The sequence below is a fragment of the Porites lutea genome, chromosome 5 (genome assembly GCF_958299795.1).
Source record: "Porites lutea chromosome 5, jaPorLute2.1, whole genome shotgun sequence".
Classification (NCBI taxonomy): domain Eukaryota; kingdom Metazoa; phylum Cnidaria; class Anthozoa; order Scleractinia; family Poritidae; genus Porites; species Porites lutea.
Window position 1 is genome coordinate 33,661,941 of NC_133205.1, and position 21,902 is coordinate 33,683,842.

At 39.1% G+C, this 21,902-nt stretch overlaps 1 protein-coding gene across 1 annotated transcript in view; it reads left to right on the plus strand.

The window, feature by feature from the left end:
* LOC140936502 (uncharacterized) overlaps positions 1 to 21,902 on the plus strand; it is a 470,324-nt gene that overhangs the window by 136,782 nt on the left and 311,640 nt on the right. The window lies entirely within an intron of this gene.

Below are 21,902 nucleotides of genomic sequence, written 5' to 3' on the forward strand. Positions count from 1 at the left end.
TGGCATTTTTGTAATTTCACATGTGAAATTACATATTAACGCTGACGAAATTTTCACGCCAAAATTAAGGAGTAATTCGTCACCTATGATATTAATAGTATTACTTTATTCTAATTACCATTTTCATTTATTTTCTATTTATTTTGCTTTTTCTTCGGAGATATTACATGTAGCATACGTTTATGCTATCTTTTTTAAATTCGAGGTGAAATAAAGTTTTTGATTGATTGATTTATTGATTGTTAGGTAAATGGTATTCTGTTTCAAGACATTGTTACGCCGTATTTCGGGATCAAAGATTTTAAAAAAATTTTAGGTATCATAAGTAGGTTGAGCAAAATCTTCCGAGTGAGCGTAGTGGCTGACGTCTCGACAACCTGTGTGGTGATCATCTTCAGAATCAAATTGAGTTGTATCACGTCAGTTGATCGTAATAAACTTTGGTTGTTAACCTATTGTTGGTTTTCACATGACGTCACTAAAAATCAAACTAAAAAACTATCGATCCTACCGAGATTTTACTTTCACGATGCATTAGAGCAGCTGAAAACTAATTTTCATACAAATTTTCGCTTCAAAAGGGTCTTGGTTTTGTGATAGAGTACGCTTGAATTTCTAAGCTTTTGCGTGACGCGGCATTTACATGACGGCCAAGAGAGTTGTCATGTAGGTTAAAAAACATGACTTATTTCAGGAAATTTTGCTATCTAAACAGTTCATGTATTAGAAAAAGTATTACTTTAATGTTTATGAGTTTCTCGAAGAATAAATTCACGCTTTTGTAGCAAAACTCGGTAACAGAATTTCATTGTCGGGAAATTTCTGTAATCGTCCATCGTTCTGCTAGTGATAAGCTAGGCGTTGATCCACTCGTGTTGCTTGTTTGGGGCCGAGTCTTATTCCGGTCAAAGAGAAAGAAAGAGTGTCTGGCAAGGTTTAAAATCAAAGATTTGTGAACTCGTGTCTGGCAAACTCTCCAGTTGTTTATATGTATACACAGTTATACGCACCTTATAACTTCACCTGCGCTTAACGAGTGTCTTTTGGTCCATAACTTTCAAAACAACGGCTCCACAGAATGTCAATGATAACACGTAACGCAAAAGAGTATGACTGCACAATGAATGTTACAAAATCTATCCTGGCTAGCAAGCGGTCCCTTTGGGATTTTTTGTCTTTACGTCATCCTAACCATTTCGTACTTGCGGGCGCAAACATTAGAAACATCATCATTACCTACCGATTCCTTGCGGTCCCTGTTCAAGTAAATTGAGATTTTTTCTGGCATACTGACTGTATTTCCTCAATATACGAGCGAGTTACTAGGGGGCCTCCTCGGGATTTCGCCTTCTGGGCGCAATCCCTGCGGGGGCAACAATCGGTTGGTCACACAGATTGTGTAGGCTCCCTGTGGGTTCTTAAAGCTCTTGCTAAAATATAATCAAAGCACTCTGTTTTACAAAAAGGGACTAACGTAACGTTTTTGACATTTTGTACAACCTCTGTTTTTGAAAAGCTTGAAAACGAGCCCGACGTTCCTTCGGGAGCTGTTTCATAGAACCTATGAAGTTCACAACTATATTTGAGGGGCTCAAACTATGGTCTCCAATTACCGCAACCTAAAACGAATTTTCTTAAGCGCTCATTTTCTTATCGGGGTGTAATGGCTTGGCCGAATCAACTGTCAAATCAAACACGGGGGATAGAAGATCTTTCTAGGACTTGCGATATCCTAAGATAGAACGTTTTATCTTATTTTTTATTTATGAATTATTTCTTCTTATTTTTGTAGCTAAATATATCTTACTTACATAAAACTAGATAGTTACGCTTATAAAAGTCGATAGGAACAGGTATAAAATTGCAAATCCTAGTGCTAAATTATTGTTAGTTAAACACTAGTTTTAATATTTATAGCTTGTAATTGTTACACGGGAATGTCTGAAAACCAGCTTGCTGAGCCATTTACCGTGTTTAAATAATAAAGTTGATTGAAAGTTGTTGTTCGTAAGATGACTGGTGTAGTAATCTGTCGTTAAGTGTGAGTTTTCTGTAAATTGTCGTTCGTAGTCTGTTAATGTCACGAGTAACTAAGCAGTCTAGAAAAGGTATTTTACCATTTTCCTCGATCTTCTAGCCTGCGTAGCAGGCGCTTAGAAGCAGTGGGCGAAAGCTGTGAAAGAGAGAACGGGCGTACGCGGACAACGTAGTGAAGCTCCTGAAACCGGCACTGAGTTGTATACAATCGAAATTCAGGTCTCGGAGGTCACTTTGGGACTGTGTGGCTCTAATCTCGAAGAAACGTTGGAGTGTTCAAACGGTTTTCACGATGGAAAGAATTGACATCAGATACGCATTAGCAGAAGTGGCGAGAGACAAAAGATTTATCGAATCGTTGCAATGAAGATCAGAGGAAATATTCTTTGCTCAGGAGAACTTGGCGGCTTGTGTTGTCGATGGAACGCATACCACCAAAACTTGGACATGATTAATGAAATGAAAGACTTACTAGGGGCATGCATTTGAAAAAACATTTCACTATTGTATCATTCGCCGTTCGAAGGCGACCTGAGGTCTGTTGTTTCTGTCTCGTTACTGCAGTAGAAAACGTCGGTGCAGTTTGTGTTCTGAAGTTTAGGTCCGCTTAGTAAGACATGCTCCAAAAACCGCTGCCACTTAGCGCATTAAGAGCAATGGTCATTTTCCACGTACGCTGTGAGCGTTGGTGTCTGTACAGTTGTGGCTAGGTAAGCTCAGAGAACAATATTTTTAGTTTTTTTTTTTTATATAATACACAGCATGCATTCTTTAAAAGATACCCAGTTTTGACTTTGTTATTTCCTATTTATTGTGCCCGTGGTTAAAAACGATTTAAAGCTCAATAATCACATAACCCAGCTGATCTTTATAGCAGATATATTTAGACCGAAGATAAAATGTTCAACGCTTTTTGGCGGCACGCTTTAGTCTGCGAGGTCAGTCGTTTTCTGTCAGAAATTTGACAGATCACGCAACGGCTACCAGGTAATTAGGTTGGGGGCCTGAAACGATTTCGTGGGCCTTCCGTGCAGGTGCTCCCTCTCCCCTCGCGTGTCTCCTTCTCGCGCACCCGTTTTTTCTTGTGCCCACTACTTCCAAGCGCCTGCTACACGGGCTATCGATCTTCTTGGTACTTTAACTGTATGTCAGTCCCCTTTCTGTCTGTTAAGGGGGTTCGTGAAAATCGTCGACTTCGTCTTGTCAGTGCACAGCGCTAAATGTTTCGGCGTGTAGAAGTAGCTAGGGCTTGTTCCTGATTTGTGTAGGAGCTTCTCGTAAGGTCTCTCCTAATTGGTCGCAGGAAAAGATGACATGTCATTCTTCCAATTGTTTTAGTTGTTTGGAGTGAGGGATCAAAACGCACCATAACACTGATTTCAGCTACAAGCAGATGCTCAACAGACTGCAAAGCCCATATAGCTGACTCGTGTAACTGTTTGCAGTGTTTGCGGTTGTTCTGAATTAAAGTACATTGAAGTTAAGCAGAGGCTGAATAGGTCGATAATGTCGTCTGTAGTGTAGTGGCAGTACAACAGTAGAGTTTTTGATAGCGTTCTCAGTGGAGTTTAGAGCCAGTTGAGTTGACGTGGAATATTGGTGGACAGCCAGTGAAAAGACTTCCTGATTCAAACCTTCCACAAAGCATAGTGATACGATATAACAACACTTCAGAATTTAGTAAATATTTAGCTAATATTTTCAACTCATACTCTTTGATAAAGGCGACAAGGAATAGCAAATATGTAACTTTGATCAGTTGACTTTTAACTAAAAGCCTCACAGAGATCGAAGTGCATACTCTCAGTACTTTAAATCACGACAAGTAAAACTATAATCATAAGGCCAGAGAAAGGAAGACAAAGTTCGATGGTCCCAAAACCAACAATATCAAAGTTCTTGCTCCCACCTGTTCAACGACTCTTTTAAAAACCAGCAAACAAAGTATAAAAACTTGTGAAAAATGTTGCTCTGCCTTCAGACCCAAGAACCCACATACAAGGCCCCGTGGACATGAACGGCGCATGGTCCGATAGGTGTCATTATGACTTACGGTTACGTGCATGGCATTCCATTTCGTTCCCACGCGACAAGTAATTTTCTTTGCCATTTTTATTTCCTATTGTTCATTTTTTTTTTAAATTTCGTTTAGTCCAATCGAGTTCACTTGATCACTCTTCACTGATCCGGTGCTGGCTATTGTTCTCTGTCTGGTTTTAATTTTGTCAGTGTTTTGTGTATATGTTCGGTAGCGTTCACCAAAGAACACTTTCTGTTAGCTGTTCCACAGGCGGCCCAAACTCATTACATGAACGCGGACGTGACTCTTGCTTGCGAGCGGTGTTGTGTTACAAACGGTTATTTACAAAGGCTTGTATGGGATCGATCGGTTTTTCTTAAAAGAGATAAAAAATGTTATGTTTTTAAATAAAATCGACGTACCTTATTGCCTTGTTGTATTCTTTGCTGTTTGCCCGCGTCTTAGGCCGTTTTGAAGCGTTTTCGGCGAGTTAGCGCTATTTTGGTGTTCCACTGCTAAAAGAAAGACAAGGCAGAACAGTGATTCCCGAAGTGTCCGTCGCTCGAGGCGAATAATTCCACTGGAAAATTACCCCCGGCCTCAATTCCTTCAGAAATTCAAAGCAGAGATGTTGCAGTTCCATGTCCATTGACTCGATTCGCAATTCCTTCCACAGATCGTTCACTAGCGATGCTTTCATCTCTTGCTCGATCGGCTTCACGATTTCAAAATAGGCTCGTCCAAACTGCCGTGGACCCATTCACCGATCGCATAGTATGTCGGGTAACTAAAATAAGCCCAATGAGGGTAGCCAGCGGGGCTGACGGGTTTGTTTGTTTGTCGACTACGGGCCGCTGTCTACCCTCGCCGGGCTTATTTTAGTTACCCGACATACTATGCGATCGGTGAACGGGTCCACGGCAGTTTGGACGAGCCTATTTTGAAATCGTGAAGCCGATCGAGCAAGAGATGAAAGCATCGCTAGTGAACGATCTGTGGAAGGAATTGCGAATCGAGTCAATGGACACGGAACTGCAACATCTCTGCTTTGAATTTCTGAAGGAATTGAGGCCGGGGGTAATTTTCCAGTGGAATTATTCGCCTCGAGCGACGGACACTTCGGGAATCACTGTTCTGCCTTGTCTTTCTTTTAGCAGTGGAACACCAAAATAGCGCTAACTCGCCGAAAACGCTTCAAAACGGCCTGAGACGCGGGCAAACAACAAAGAATACAACAAGGCAATAAGGTACGTCGATTTTATTTAAAAACATAACGTTTTTTATCTCTTTAAAGAAAAACCGATAGATCCCATACAAGCCTTTGTAAATAACCGTTTGTAACACAACACCGCTCGCAAGCAAGAGTCACGTCCGCGTTCATGTAATGAGTTTGGGCCGCCTGTGGCTGTTCAAAAGTGGTAGTTGATAATACGTTCGATATTATTATAGATGTATAACAAATTTATTTTATTTGATACCCTATGAAACAAAAATTAGGGCCCCGATCAACGTTGATCACTCGGCGTTGTCTACCGTTGTCCATAACGACCTTAACCTGAAAAGCTTTGCTCTCAAACCTATTTTCTTTTTCTTCTGATATTTAAAATGAAGAACTGAAATGTTCCATCCATGTTCAATGTTCCGTTACTCTATCTTATTTTCCTAACATGACCGCCAAAAACAAGCTATACACTGTTGTCAACTGCTCAATTCTCTATTTTCCAATTTCCCATAATACACTCTGTTTGCCCCCCAAATTTTGCATAAACCATTGTTTTTAAATACTCCTGGGAGTATTGCATTTTCCCAAGAGCATTTTAAGACAATAAGTTATGCAAAATTTGGGGGGCAGACAGAGTGTATTATGGGGAATTGGAAAATAGTCAATATTATTCCTTGTTCTTTTTAAATATGCGAATCAAATCCCTTTCCCCTTGGATGTTGACAGACTTGTCCGTCAATGAAAGAAACCAGTGGCGAGGGGATTCCCCCACTTTTTCTATAAGATGTCGTCATTCTTCGTCATTCTCTGCTTGCTGCGAATACGTGTGTGGTTGCATGAGGCGCACATGACAGCCGGACATTTGACGTAAAGGAAATTTCCGAGCCGGAATAGTTTATATTGAATGAATGAGTTATGAAATAAATGCTGCACATCACGAAATCTCGATAACTGTACTGTTTGCGCGTTTCCTCTGAAAACATTATATCAGGGTCGTGTTCTAAGAATAAAGACGAAATGAATAAAGCTGGGAAGTGGTTTTAGTCACATCCCAAAAGCGGGGCTTATAAAAGATAACCAAGAATCCTACTCTAAAGAAACGCTGTAGTCAAGACGGATGACGTCGGTGACTCAAATTTTATTTAATTGTCCTGTCAGTTTATCTACCCTAGGAACAGAAACGTTTATCGAACCCTCTTTGTAAATCATAGCCTGCACATGGACTTCGCCAAAAACGATCCATAATCATTTTGTTCGTCAGGTGTCAAAACTGTGTCAAAGAGTACAAATACCTTGAGCGAGCTCACTCGATCTAGCTGTCCATTTACACACACACACATGGCCCATTTGAGGTTACAGGATATACTCAAATGTAGTCCTCGGCCATGCTTTCCTGTCAGGGGACAACCAAAGAAACTATTCAACAATAAATGGGGTCAGTTAAAATAGCATCGGTTAAACACTTGCAGTAGTCCCGCATTGGTCCTGCCGCCGAAACACTGCTAACGTTATCGAAATACTAGAGGATGTTATTTTTAAACCTCTTCCTTCCAAAATTGTTTTTGAAAGTATGGCTGAGTTAATCTAATTTTCTGCTGGCATCAAAAGGAAATCATATTAATATGCATCACATTTGGGAGACCCACTGATTCCGCCGCGGTCCATAGTCGGGCCATGTGCATGTTTCGTTTGATAACCTGTATTTGAAAACAAATTCACAAAACCTTTGGTTACCTTTGGTCAGCTTTGAGTTCTCGTTTATCCTACTCCATACTTAGAAACTGTCTTTGTTTATAAACTTACCTTTACACACTAGGTAATATTTGGTTCCAGCAGATAAGGTAACGTTGCAGTCAAAAGACGATAATATGAATACTACAGTTGTGTAGAGTAGCACACTTTTTCAAGGCATCCTAAATGTGCAAACGAAGCAAAAACCCGCGCAGTCGTGTGTCAACAGCACGTTTCATCATGAGAGGGCACTGAGACCCAGTAGGAGCTTACAGTCTCGAGTTGGGCTGCTCTGTTCGAAATTCCTGACCACTATGCTACATAACCTGATTAACCTGAACCTTTTGAAAACCGGATTCACGATTTCAGGTAACTTTTTAGAAAATCTTTCCAGAGTCTATCAATAGAAGTAACTCTTGCAGCACTTAAGCCGTAATAAACAGGGTTCAAAGCTAGCGACTAACTGGTCGCATATGCTACTTGATTTTTGGTTGGGCGCCTAAAAATTCATGTGCAATCGCACCTGTGTTCCATAAAACCCAAAGCACAGTTCGACTGACTCACTTCCGACTATACTTACGAACTGGAACTAGAAAGACGGTCTATGTTTAATTGGTTTTTTCTCCCAATGGATTCTAAGAACTCGAATGTTCTTTTTCGTTTCGATGTTTTAATTCATCCCAGACTCTTCTGTTTTGTAATAAACACCGCTGACACATGCAAATATCTGCTTCGAACGAAACAAATGCTTTTTGCGCAATAGACGATCATGTCGAACGTTCAGTTTTAAGGTCAATGAAAACAAAAACAGTGCGGATTAAGAGCCTTTTATTCCAGGTAAGAAAGTTCTTAAGTCATATCCCATTGCGCATTTACCAAATTCATTTAAGATTAATTTTCAGTCTCGCTCGACACACTCATTGTTGTCAGTTTTGAATTGTTTTTCAAGTGTAAGTTTTCTTTAGTCACAACTGTGTACTGTCAAAAAGAGAAATTAGTATTAAAAATCACAACGGTATTACTGCGTAGCAAATCAGCTGTGTTTTATCAACCACAGGACTGAAGTAAAAGTAACAAACTGAAGAAGACAAAGAAAAGTGGCACCGTTAAGCTTTTTACTTTTTCTGTTGAAATAGATGCTCCCAACATTGAAAGCTCTGCTCCTAAATTTTCAGCTGTGCGCCTAAAATTTCGGCAGTGCGCATAAAAATTTACATCTGGTAGCGCAAGTGCTCCCAAACTCAAATTTAAACTTTGAGCCCTGAATAAAGTCATAAAACAGGCCTTATCACGGTTTTGAAAGCCATCTTGACGAGTAGGCGACCGCGTGAGAAATTACAGTGTTTGTATGAGAATTATGTAATGTCGAATAATTTCCGTAAAACCGCTGTTCCGAAAAACAAAAATGAATTGTAAACTAAAGCTACCCAGCAAAGGATTTACTAGCAAAATTCTTTTAAAAAAAAATTCTCTAGACGCTTGCTTTAGTTTTTCCATTGCGGATTTGTCTGCAATATTTCCCAGGAAATCTTAGTCGGCAGGACGAGAAAAATTTTAATTTTACAAACAAATGTATAGAAAATTTTCAAAAGAGGTACTAGTGCATGTGGCTGCATGTATAGCCTGCGCGCAGACGAAATTAAACTCTGGTTAACTCTGTCTGCGAAACAGCGCCGAGATCCTTGTTCTGGACCTCCAGCTGTGTACCCAGATTTGTGTACGCGCCACACATGCGATTTGTGTACGCACTTCCGGTAATTCGTTGAGTCCGTTGGGGGTTCAGAACAAGGATCTCTGCGCTGCTTCGCAGACGGTACTAATCAGAGTTTAGTTATCGTCTGCACGCAGGCTACTGCATGTAACGCCCTCAAATTTTTTCAGTGGAATCGTTAGGAGTGAAGCCTTACAGTTCAGTTTTTTTTCAGATCAGCCGTTCTACGGAAATTATTCGACATTAGATTCTCATACAAACACTGAAATTTCTCACGCGGTCGCTTACTCGTTAAGATAGTTTCCAGTCTACCAACAACCTAATTGCCCGTGTCGAGAAGCTAGTACCAACATAATTACGTCAAACGTTTTCCCACAAAAGCAGCGCCTTATTTTTAGCCCGGTAGTCCAACATGTTCATTACGTTTGGTCCAATCCATACTTCAGTCATGGCTATTTTTTTAGTGTATTCCTGACGTTTGGGAAGTTGATCGTCATGAGTGTGACATTCTTTTTTTAATAACAGTATATTTTAGTTTTGAAATTTGCGAAATTTTAAGAATATTTTGAGATTAAACCTCGCAGGCTGAGAGTTGAAAAGGATATTATTTTGTGTGTTGAAAATCTGTAAATACAATACAATTAGAGCGATTTTCGTATGACCTAGAAAAATGGTTTCGGTAAGTGTTCGTTATTTGTTTGATCAGCCAAAGGATGAAAAGACGAAAACGCCGCTACTTCGTTTTCCCGCCAAAGAAAACCCTAATATTGATGGAGAAGGCATTGTTCGATTGGCTGATTGACTGTTGAAGTATGACGTCAAAGCGAAGTATATCGATTGATTTCTAGAAAGTTCTCGGGCATGAAGTTTTTTCACCAGAGCTTTAATTTCGCTTAACCAACCACAAGCCACGCGCGTTCGTATCCGTTCGATAAACCAATCAAATTGCTCTATTTCCGTTCGCTTGTTGTTTCTGTTTTGTTCGCGCGGTTTTCATTTCAAGGTCATACGAAAATCACTCTATATGCTTTTAACTTTTTCCATTCTCTAAACAGCAAAACTAGCCAACAAAACGAAAAAAAAATCTGCACTAACTATAACCGATACCCCAATACATTCTGAAACGGAAATACATGTCATAAGCTCAGTATAATTTAAGAATGACACTAGGATATTTTCATCCTAAAATAGGCAGGAAAATACGAATATTTAGCCTCTGCGGGAACAACATCCAAAACTCTCTGGAATTTGTCCCTTTTATAATTCTCGCTAAGTGAGGAATCTAGGCAGTTATTTTACAACACACGTTATCGCTATCGCTGTTACTTATTATGCAATCAGTGATTGGTGCGACCTTGGCTTTCCTAAGAAAGGAGACGAAAGACCCTCCTTTCCTTCCGGTCCATCTCCCAAGAATATTTCTTTGGCAATTTTCTGATGCGTGAAAACATAGTGCTGAAAGGCAAACGACATTTCCTGCCGCAACGTTAAGGGCAAAAAAGCAAAGCCTGAATTAAGTGACATAAATTAAAGTCTTCAAGTAAAAAAACGTTAGCAAATGGCACACAACTTACGATCAAAAGTGTGCGAAGATTGTGGTAATCCTGTAGTAATCGGTTTTTGTTTCCTTTATTTTTCTACAAGTACTCCGGCTCCAAGTTCAAGAGTTCCAATCACCGTTGCAAAGCATTATAAATTTTATTGAGCGTTGAACAGCGGAATTTTTAAGAATGTCTATATAGGAGTGTAAAAAGTAACACAAATAGCGCAGAATTCCGAATATATATTCATTGGGCGTTCTAGGCATTTTTTGGCCGTCTTAGAATCATTCCAGCGAGTTTTCGTCCCACTGTTGATTTTTTTTATCTACCCGTTTTTGTATCCCATCTTGGGTTTTAATGATCATTGCATCACAATTGTGGGGTAACTGGGCGAGCATTTAATGTCGCACTGCCATACTTACTGCGCACCAGAGGGTTAAAGTGAGCGCTTTTGGTCAGTTCTGTTGCTATCCCTATTACTCACCCCTTTAATACCTTTTTGAAGACCACGAGTTGGTCTTTCAGGGTTACTTTTCGTACTTTTTGAGGTTACTGAAAAAACTGGCGACTTTTTTAAAGCAATGAAAGCGGCATAAAATATTAAAACTTTGATAAGTGACATTGGTACTGTGAACTAGTAACATAAGCTACTCGCTTTGTGGTAAATTATTGACTAAAATAGAGTACATTGTATAGAGAGAATTTCTACTTACTGTTAAGCCTTGCGCGCGCCAGCGTAGCCCCATAGCTAAGAAAATTTGGTAAACTATCCATCCGAGAAATTTTGGCAGTGACGTAAGCGTACTCCGTCCGTCAGTACACTCTTTTGAGGGGAAGGGAATCAGGTGTCAGCCCGTCGGAAGGAGGAGTATGTATGTTATATTTTCTTGGCGCGAAATCGTGCGATCCGTGCGATGCATTTGTGCAACCGCGTTTTTCTTGACGGAAATCACTCTAGATATGACGTGGCCATTGTCGTTCCGTTCACAAACTTGTTTTCTTTATTTCATAACATAAGGATTTTGTGATCTTAGATCTCAGTTTCCAGTAAACTGTTTCGAAAAAAATTGTTATGGCAACAAACAATAGCGGATTGAATTAAACCTCTGATTTGCTTATAACTGAAGAGCGACGGGGAAGAGAAAGTAGAGAAAGGTAGAGTGCAAGAATTAACAGGCCAGAAGCTAGCCAAGTGGATTCCTGTGGAACATTTATGCAGCATCTGGATACTTGTTTACGGATATCTGAAGCTGACAGAGGTTTGTGTCACAATGTTTATCACCGCTCAGCTGTGTTTTATTTTTGATTAATAAAGGAAATAAAAATTGCTATTTGCAGTCTTGCTTTTTCTTTTCGCCACTTTCGAGCTGTTTTTCAGACACTCTTTTTACTATTTTTTTCTTTGCGTAATACAAGATAAAAAACGGTACTTTACGTGCTTATTATGTGACTCAAAACTGAAATGAAAGTTTAATATCAGTGATATGATAAGTTGCTTTTTTGGTCCGTGAACCGTGCCAGAGACCACCTCCCCCCGTCCCTTGCACGACCCTCCTTATAAAATAGAGGTGGTGTAGGTGGACAAATTGGTCATTTTGCATGAGAAAAATTTGTTTTCCACGCCTAATCTAATGTGGGCAAAGGTACATGATTGTTATTTATTGGGTGTAAGATTTTAGATGTTGTTTCATTCTTGCACTTTGCAAATTATTCTTTCTCCAAAATCACACAGCCCCACCCTTGAAAGTCATATGGATTTCCCCAGTTTAATAACTGATTTGTTGATTACAAATTTATAGTTTGATTTACATTAAAAGTTTATAGCGCTAGCTGGAGCTACGCATTTTTCCCTGGCTAAATCTATGTATTAGTTGTTGTTATTATGATCGTTGGCCTTCGCTTCTCTACAGATTTTACAACAGTTTTGCTTATATTAGATTGACCTTATACCCCAAAGGCTACGCCACAGCATTGATTGTAGGCCTTTATAAACGATACTAGCATTTTAGTGGAATTTTTTCGGGAAAACTGATTAGGGTTTTTTGTTGCAGAAAATAAAAATTGAAACATTTGTAAGAGATATGACGACTTCAAATTTAGATACTTCAAAAAGCCATATTTAAGAACCTGGACTTGACGATCTTGTTTTTTCTCATCAAATTGTTGTTGTTGTTGTTGTTTTGTTTGTTTGTTTGTTTTTTCAAGTGCAAGCATCTGTTTATAGATTATTCGAGCCCTCTCTAGAAAGCGCACGGCTTTTATTTTTGATGGCGTGACAGTGAAAACTAGCAATTACCTCAACCAATGAGCATTAATAATAATCATCATCATCATCATCATCATCGTCATCATCATTATTTCAATTAATGATTATTATAAGGAGATGATTCATTGCCAATGTAACGACACACTTAGTAGAGGGAACCTCTACCAACTATGGCTGTTGTCACATCTGGGCAGCTAACTATAGTTAAGACGGGGATAACTATAGTTAGCTATTTCGGTAATGTGACCGCTTCTCTGTTCGCTCTAACTATAGTTTGAAAATTTACGCCTTGGTGATTCAAAACAATACAGACTAACTATAGTTATACCCAAGTAAGGTTCGTGGGTTAGTCTTAAGTTTACAAACAAACAACCAATCAGAATGTGACACTTCTTCTCGCACGTGCGAGATGAGCATATATAAATATGCAAAATAAAAACCAAGCATGAAGCGAGGGGGAAACCAAAAACAACAAACAAAAAATTTACATAGGCTAATTAGAACTAAGTGTTGTTAACTGCGTGGTGTGACCGCAATGTCGACCGAAAGCACTAACTACAGTTAGGTATGACGTCACGTAACTTGACACTAACTTAAGTTAAACTTTAGTTACGTCGTAGATGTGACCGCAGCCATTATATGCTAATGATTATAGTGATTATAGTAATGATAAAGTACTTATTTTGATAATTTTTTTAGGTAAATCCCTTAACTTAAATGATTTCTAGTTTTGGGGTTTCCTTACCTCAGCGTATATTCTGTCTCAACTGTCTATCAGTTACCGTCAAAGGATCCGTTCTGTTGAGTACAAGCCGTGTACGAGTATGCAAACCAAGGACTTTGCCTTTAATAGCGCAATTGTTGGGTTTGTTATTAACTGGGGAAAAAAGTACGGAAAGAAAGAAGACATTCAATATAGAACGTGAAATTTCTCAACATTATCAGTGTGTCTTATGATCAGGAGGTCAAAAATGTATTAGTCTGTCGAGGTCATTTCACTATTATATGGCAAACTGCATGCGAAAGTGTTTCCCGCAGTATAGTTCAGATCTAAATGGAACGGAAATTATCAACATTCAGGGAGATTCGACCTCTGTTGGGAATATATGAGTATAAAGTTTCTATTAAATGTTGAAATACAGGATTTTAAAAATCACAGACAATTATGCAACCCGACTATGGTTCAGTAAAAAATTAAGGTCAAGTCTAAGAAAGGGAATCAAAACGAGGCTTTTTCACTGAGTCGTGATGCCTTAGGCTTTTGGGTACGGGAGGGTCTCAATTGGGTGGTAGTTTTGACAGTTAACGGTCAATTTTTTTCCAGTTTTGTCGGGTGACGGTTAACTTTTGTAGCTTTTGAGTTAAAGAATTATAAACTTCTGCATAAATTAATATAAACTGTAGTGTTTTGGAGGGTGTCTGTAAGGTCTTGTAATGTCTAGAGAGTGTTTTTAATAAAATGGGAACTCTTTTTTTTCCAGTTTAGAGTTTCTTCAACATTGTATGTATGTGCAAGCACGGCAGCAGATTACAAACATGTACACTGAAGCCCAACGAAATGATTGCAACGCAGTTACGCGCAACTTCTGCAATACCAGTTTTAGGAACTTATATTGTGTAAAATTCTACATCTAGCCTCCCACGCGGACGTTGTTAGGGATTCGTCTGCGTGGGAGGCTAAACCTACATATTCTAACGATGTTGTACCTTTTGTTGTCACATACAATCGGAAATCAATCGAAGTAACAGAAAAAAAATAATTTATCGATTATTATCGATAAACAAAATCGAGAACAGGAATAGTTAGTAATCGATAACAAGCAATAATCTTGAAGTGAGTATTCTGAACATGACGATGCTATTTGGCAAGCAACATCCATAAGACCGGCTTTAACTCTTAAACATATATGATTTTTGATGGCTTCAACAACAGCACGCAACAACACGCAACAACATGCAACAGGGTATGCAAACGGACGCAACATGTACATCCAAAAATGTTGGGAGTTGTTGGCCAACAATGTTGCGTCAGTTTGCACGGGGATTAGCTATTCGGTATTCGACGAGCTTCATTGTTTTAAGAAGCCATAAAGAAACCTTGAAACCCTCTCCCTCTAAGAAACGTTTTGCTGAGTTGATATTCATAGTACTTTAGCAATTTGTTTATTTTGCACCAGATGTCTGAAGGAAAGACAAAGAAAAGTGAATCTACATTTGTATGAGGATCGACTGCTCAGCTATGTACAGCGTTTCCCATTTTCATTAATGTACAGCAATACCCAATTTCGCACAAAAAATAGTCTTAATTTAGGATTAAAACAGTAGATTGTCGATACGGTTACACTGGACCATTCAAAATATATCTCATGCATGTTAAACGTGCCTATGTTTTGCTTCGGTAGATCTTTGCATATCCATTCAATCCTGACGTAGTTCTTTCTTAAGGTGGCTCGATACAGTTTTTCAAGGCCAATACCTCCCAAGTTTGAGCATAAACTACGTCGCCATAAACAAAGTTTTGGAAACATTGCCACCACAGTTGTATTAGATAAAGATGAAAATTTGTTATGATCAGGATTGCAATGATAGCAACGAAATGACGCCAATATTTTGGTAGAAATTTTGTGTTTACAAATGTGAGCCTCTCCGTTATTCAGGGTATTGTCTGAAAGTTTCATATTTTCGCGCATAACAATAGCTAGCATTTTTGCATATGTCAAATGCATTGTTAGTTACTGTTGTTCACGTAAAATTAAACTTGGAGACAATGCCTAGAATAATGAGAGGCTTTCACTTGTAATAACGAAACTTCCGATAAAAAGGTAACGAATTGTAGCCCTTATTTTACTGCCTTACAATGTATCAATAATCTTGAAACTAAAAGGTCATATAAAGGAAAGGTTTATCTCAAGAATCTTAAATTTTTAAAAAAATCTATCGACCGGTTTAAAAACTATTCGCTAATTTGTTAAAGAAGACCAAAATGTTTACAAAACCGCTAACAAGAGTGCTTCGATACATGGTAATAAAACCCTTCTTTACAGCAATCCGCTGGAGCTATCTCCATGATCTTTCACACACCTTTTTAAAAAGATTGAAACTACTATGAGGTGGAATCGGATGTAAAAAGCGCTTCATTTCCTACAGATAACGGCCAAACAACAATATTGTCCGTTTTTACCGTGTTTCTAACCACAAAAACTTCATCCCAAAATATCTCCATAACGCCCTTACAGATTTCCCCTAAACTTCACGAACATCGAGGCCGCTATTGGAGGAAAAAGCTCTCGTGAACGATTTTGAAGTACAGTTCCCAGTGCCGAGATATACTGCTGCAAGTAAAATAGGTAATAGCACCATTTCGTTGCTGTGACAACTCCGATGCCGTTCCAACCCTGATCATAACAAATTTTCATCTTTATCTAATACAACTGTGGTGGCAATTTTTCCAAAACTTCGTTTATGGCGACGTAGTTTATGCTCAAACTTGGGAGGTATTGGCCCTGAAAAACTGTATCGAGCCACCTTAATACGACTTACTGAAATTATAATATATAACAATTATTCACCAAAGTGGAGGTGGCTAGTGGTAAGACTTTATCCGAGTCGCGAAGCGGCGAGGTATATCATCGACCACTAACCATCGACACCGAGGTGAATAATTGTTTTTAGTATATACACACTCAGTGATCTTGGTGATTTAAGTAATCTGATTGGTTCGCTATCTCGGACTATTCAACAACATTCACCTCCTAGTGGGTGGATAATGTGTGAGCTCGTTTTTTTTCCCATTTTCTTACAGAAAGATCTTTTATAAGTCGACAAAATCCTAGGGTTGACTTTTTTTTCAGTGAATAAAAGACTTCGAAGGATTCAAAACGGCGTTTTTCCACTTACTGTTGTTGATTTTTGCGGTCGATGGATTGTTTACAACTCCCGTTTATTCGCCTAGAAGAGGCCGTTTTGTGAACTCAGCGTTTCCTAACAAGAAAAATTTGGCCCAACAACGAACTTTATTATGGCAAACAAATTTGAAAGCAAATGCTTGCAGAAATTCTACGTTTCAAGTAAACACGAGAAAGAATGATACATCACGACGACGTCTTATCTCGAGGAACCGAATCGCCATTTTTGTCAGCACTTCATGCGAAACAAACCTTTCCGGCTATAAACTTGGCGAGTCAACTGAATACAGTAAAGCTCTCCTTTTCTTCTCAGGTAAGGAAACAATTCAAACTTTTAGCGGTTCGAAGTCAATACGATGTTGTTTGCGAAGTGATAAGCTTGTGAATTGACATGTTTGAAAATTCTTCAAAGATCTATTTTTACACTGTCGCGTGTCTGATCTGTCAATCAAATCGTACTTTTTAATGGTTTCCTCTCTGATTTTGTTGAGATCACTTCGTGTGTATATACTAAAATAATTATTCTTTTCAATCTCGGTGAATAGTAGCTTTAGGAATATTTACCTTGCCACTTCGTGGCTCGGTAAATATTTTGCCACTATTCACCTCGATTTCAAAGAATAATTGTTAATTAGTATATTTAACAATTATTCGCCGAAGGCGAAGTTAATATTGTTGAATAATCCCCGAGACGAAGTCGAGGGGATTATTCAACAATATTAACTGAGCCTGAGGTGAATAATTGTTTTAGTATATTCACACGAAGTGATCTCAACAGAATCAGAAAGGAAACCATTAAAAAACGATTAGTTTGATTGACGGGTGAAAATTCATGCGTGAACACGAAGCCGTAAACAGTGGATGCGCAAAAGTTAGATCTTTACAGTATCTTCAAACATGGCAAATGATAGTTTTAATCCTTTTGTATCGAGTTTTGTAAGCTTTAGCATCAACGGTTTAAAAGAAAACGCCGAAAATTTAAATTACTACCCAATTCTGAGAAGAAAAGTATCTAGAGCTTTATTTGTTTCTGTCAACTCACCGTGAATGAGAAAGTTTTCTTCGTCGCTTCTTGCAAATGCTGTCAACAGCGGCTGCGATCAAGGTGAGCGTTGTTTATCTCCAAAGTTCTTTGCCTTGTTAACTTGCTGGCAGGTACAATTTTCGAAAATATTTGCCTTCTTCTCTTCTCCATAAATTAACTTCTATTTATAGGCAAAATTGGTCTTGCGAGAAAATCCCGCAATCACAAAACAGTGACAAAGCGACCTCGTTTTCCTCTGTAGTGGTAAACATAGCTTCGAGCGTACAAAAAGTCAGCTAAAGTAAACCACTTCACAATAAATCACGCTGTTTAAACACCATGAAGTCTTTTCTTGCCTTCAAAGTCATCAGCACTTGGATATTCGTGTATTTTCAAAAAGGTTTTACTTTGAAACTTTGGCAAAATACCCAGTTCACGACAGCGATTTTGCTCGGCTTTATATTCACCGCCTAGCGCGGTGAATATAACGTCATAGTCCGAGATAGCTAACCAATCAGATTGCTTGAATTACCAAGATCACTGAGTGTGTATATACTAAACTAAAATAGTGGATAGTGTTTTTCGCGCGCTCTGATTGGCTACTCAATCAGTGAATATCCTGCACTATTTACTGATTCACCTCCAGTTCCTCCGAGCGAGCGTCGCCAAACTCGGGTAAGTTGCGAGCAAAATGCCTTCCTGGTTTCCTGCCGTAACAAACAAGGAAATTTCACAAATAATCAAGGCAGCTGTTCCCGAAATACACGAAGAAGGTGATAAAGTTCGGTTTGGAAGTTTTAACAGGTAAAGCTTTGTCTTTTTGGCTTGAATTTAGCGATGAAACCGGTGAAAAAGTTTTTGTTTACAAATGCAAATTAAGCTTGAGTCTTGCATTACTTTATTGAGTTGACTTGTTCATAAATAAGCTCAAAACTAAATTAAATAATCTTTTTTACAGAATGATTTTAAATACAAAAAGAATTCACAACTCCTTTTGAAGAAATTTCCCTGCAAGAGCTACAAAAATGCCTTCAAAAGTTTTATTTGTGGGCAAGAAAAAAGCGACGGCTTTTTGTCATCATTTTTGTGCTCAATTATCTCACTGTTTTAGTATATACTAATAGATTTAGCCAGAAAAGCGAGGCTCTCGATAATATTTAAAGTTTGTTCAAACAAAATATAAAATTGTGTAATGCTAAGCGGCGAAGGCAACGCCGGAGAATGGTGAAAAACAACAATAGGTCTAATTAGCAAAAAGCAACTTTGCCCGCGCAGCACACTTTTTTTGTACATTTCTTTGCCGTTGTTTTGCGCGACTACAACGTGAAACTTCCAGAAACCTCTTCGTTACACGCATCCTCGGAGACCCAGGGGCAGTCAGTCGGGTCAGGAGAAAGGGCGCGACGAAAGCCTTTTCAAGTACGGGCGAACCTGGGTACCGACTCTCACCGAACTATTTCCAAAAATTCAAGCGGCTGCCTGCTCCTTATTGGGCACAAAAAATGCTTTGTATTATTGTGCCCAATCGGCCAACAGTTTCTCCCGAGTCCTTTTCGTGAGTTCGTACACGACGGCTATTGTTTCGATCACGGCTTGTCTGGCTCATGCACAGGTAACCCAGGCTCTGTGATGGTACCAGAGTACAGTTCCAGTAAAATTACAGTGTTTGTATGGGGTTAAAATAAGATCCTAAAATTTCTAGGAAATACTAAATACTGAAGATCAATGAAACTTACTCTGCAGTTAGTTGTTGTTGTCCTTAATGCTCCAACGAAGTTTCGTGATAATTTGTTCAAATTCACTCTATTTACAATAATAATACAAGGTAGGAGACACGAGATGCCATCTTGGCCGCCATGCTCTCATTCAACACAACTTTTTCCACGAAGTTCGAACTCCAACAGAAAATAAACATGCCATGATCGTAGTAATAGGATAGCAGCAGATATAGAAACCAATGAAGCTTTCCCAGATAGAAAAACGAATCCCGGAGACTTTGACAAACTTGAAGGATGTAATCCAAAGTAGCCGGGCTAGATCAACGCGCGAACAAGAAAATGAGGCCTAGGCACTGTACAAAAAAATCCATCCCGGGTGTCCTGAGTTGACCTTTCTAGGGACCGATACATAGCTTTACCAAAGTGAGCCCACCCTGCAGGAAATACATTTGCTCGAGGGCTATTGTTCACTTGAGACAAACGCGACTGGCCCAAGCAAACTGCATGTTCCAGTGCACGCGAGAAAATAAGAAAAAAAGCACAATTTGTGTTTTTTGGTAATGCTGTCCCTGTCGTCGTAGTCAATTAAGCTTTTGCGCTTTGAAAATTGGACTTTTCCGAGAGTTAAAAAAAAAATTGCAAAATGTAAACATCACCTTTTACATGTTTCTTTCCTTTTCTCATTTGCATCTTACGTAAATACTAGGGAATTTTTAAAGATACCACGACGGCTGACAACTACGAAAACGTCGCATGGAAAAGGGAATTCACATTTTTTTAGTTTCTATCGTGATTATTCCAATTCGCTTACTTTGTCAAGGCAAGCGAACTCTTCTAGAGCTGAATGTCTATCAACATATCCAAGTTCATGAAGAGAATGAAGTTTGTCATTGCTTGTTTAAGTCCTTCACAAAACATGAAATTTAAGCATTTTCACGGGTAGTCGTGCAGTTGACGGCAAAGAAATGTACAAAAAAAGGGTGATGCACGTGCAAAGTTGTTGTTCTGCCTTGTCAAGCTATTGCAGACTGACTCATTTGCTTATTTGATTTTCTCGTCGCCGCTGCATCTTTATATTCCTATTCTTTACGATATATTGTGATGAGTCAAAAACAGAATATTCTCGGGGCAAACTGAATTGCTCCTGCTGATAGCATCCCAAACGTTTTTTCGACTCATCGGTAGTTCCTTCGTTTATGGTTAGGTTTCTGGTTTCCCTTGTTCGCACAAGCTTGGTGAACGAACCGGGCAAGTGTGGCAAAACAATAGCCGTCGTGTACGAACTCAAGAAAAGAACTCAGGAGAAACTGTTCGCCGATTGGGCACAATAATACAAAGGTTTTTTTGTGCCCAGTCAGGAGCCGGCATCCGCTTGAATTTTTGGAAATATAGTTCGGTGAGAGTCGGTACCCAGGGGCTCTTTCGCCCGTACTTGCTGGGCTTCGCTGGCCTACCGCCTAGTACTTTCTCTTTTTCTCTGTCTTTCTCAAGTTTCTCTATTTTCCCAATTTGTGGACATGACAATTAATCTAAGCTTAATACTTACACGGATACAGAAACAATTCCCGCTTTCCGTTGTCGTCTCGACTCTTTAGTTGTCTCTGCTTTACAAGACGTCGGTGGCTATGCGATTTCCCGCGAAAATAACCTCGAGTTGCATTTGGGTTGCCATACCTGTTGATTGAGTTATTTTACATTGGTATACCTGTAGTGCGGACGGACCGTCGGTCGCTTCACGAAATTACTCTTTAAATTATTCTGCATGGTACAAGGTTTTTGTTTGCCTGCGTACAGACGTCTCCTATTTCCTTTGTTGCACGCGGAAATAGGAGACGTCTGCACGCAGGCAAGGTTTTTTTCCACTGAGAATTAAAATTACTCAATTTCCTGGCGGATTCCGTCTTAACATCTTACACTCCTCTGACCGCTGCCTTTCGTTGCTTACAGACGTAGCCCTATAATCTTCGTGACCTTTCAGTTAAAGCACAAGGTTTTTGTCCACTGAGAATTAAAATTACTCAATTTCCTGGTGGATAACGTCTTAACATCTTACACTCCTCTGACCGCTGCCTTTTGTTACTTACAGACGTAGCCCTATAATCTTCGTGACCTTTTAGTTAAAGCACAATCATCCGTTATCTCCAATAATCATTTTTCGCCAGGCGCCTTTCGCTGTGGACAAAATTGTGCCACTTGTCGATACATTACTAACGGCCTAACAAGTTATACTGTTTCAGGTCTCTACTGGTGAAATACGATCCATCACTTTACACATTACTTGTAACACTGAAAACGTTATCTACATGATTGTACCCGTTGTAATTTACAATATATCGGGTGAACCTAAGCGACGCCTCAAGGACAGATTTAACGAACACAGACGTCCAGTAGACAAAACTAACATTAAAGGGGCTGTGACACGACAGTCCAGTTCATTTTGTTTAACTTTGCCGATTACTCGCTCTCAATCGCTATGGAGTTTAAAGTAAGTAAGAAATTACATGTAAATGACAAAATCAGAGATCCAAGACAAACAAATATGTCTCCTGAGCATTATTTCTGAAATTGCAAGCAGCAGGGATCAACTTTGAAAAACTGTTAGGCTGAACATTTTTCAAAAATCCTAATTTCAATCGTTTCAATCTTCTTCAGTTTTGCCCATCCGTGACATCTGTTGTATATGTTATGTTATTTTAACCTTCCTTTATAGTTTTAAGCGGTTATTTT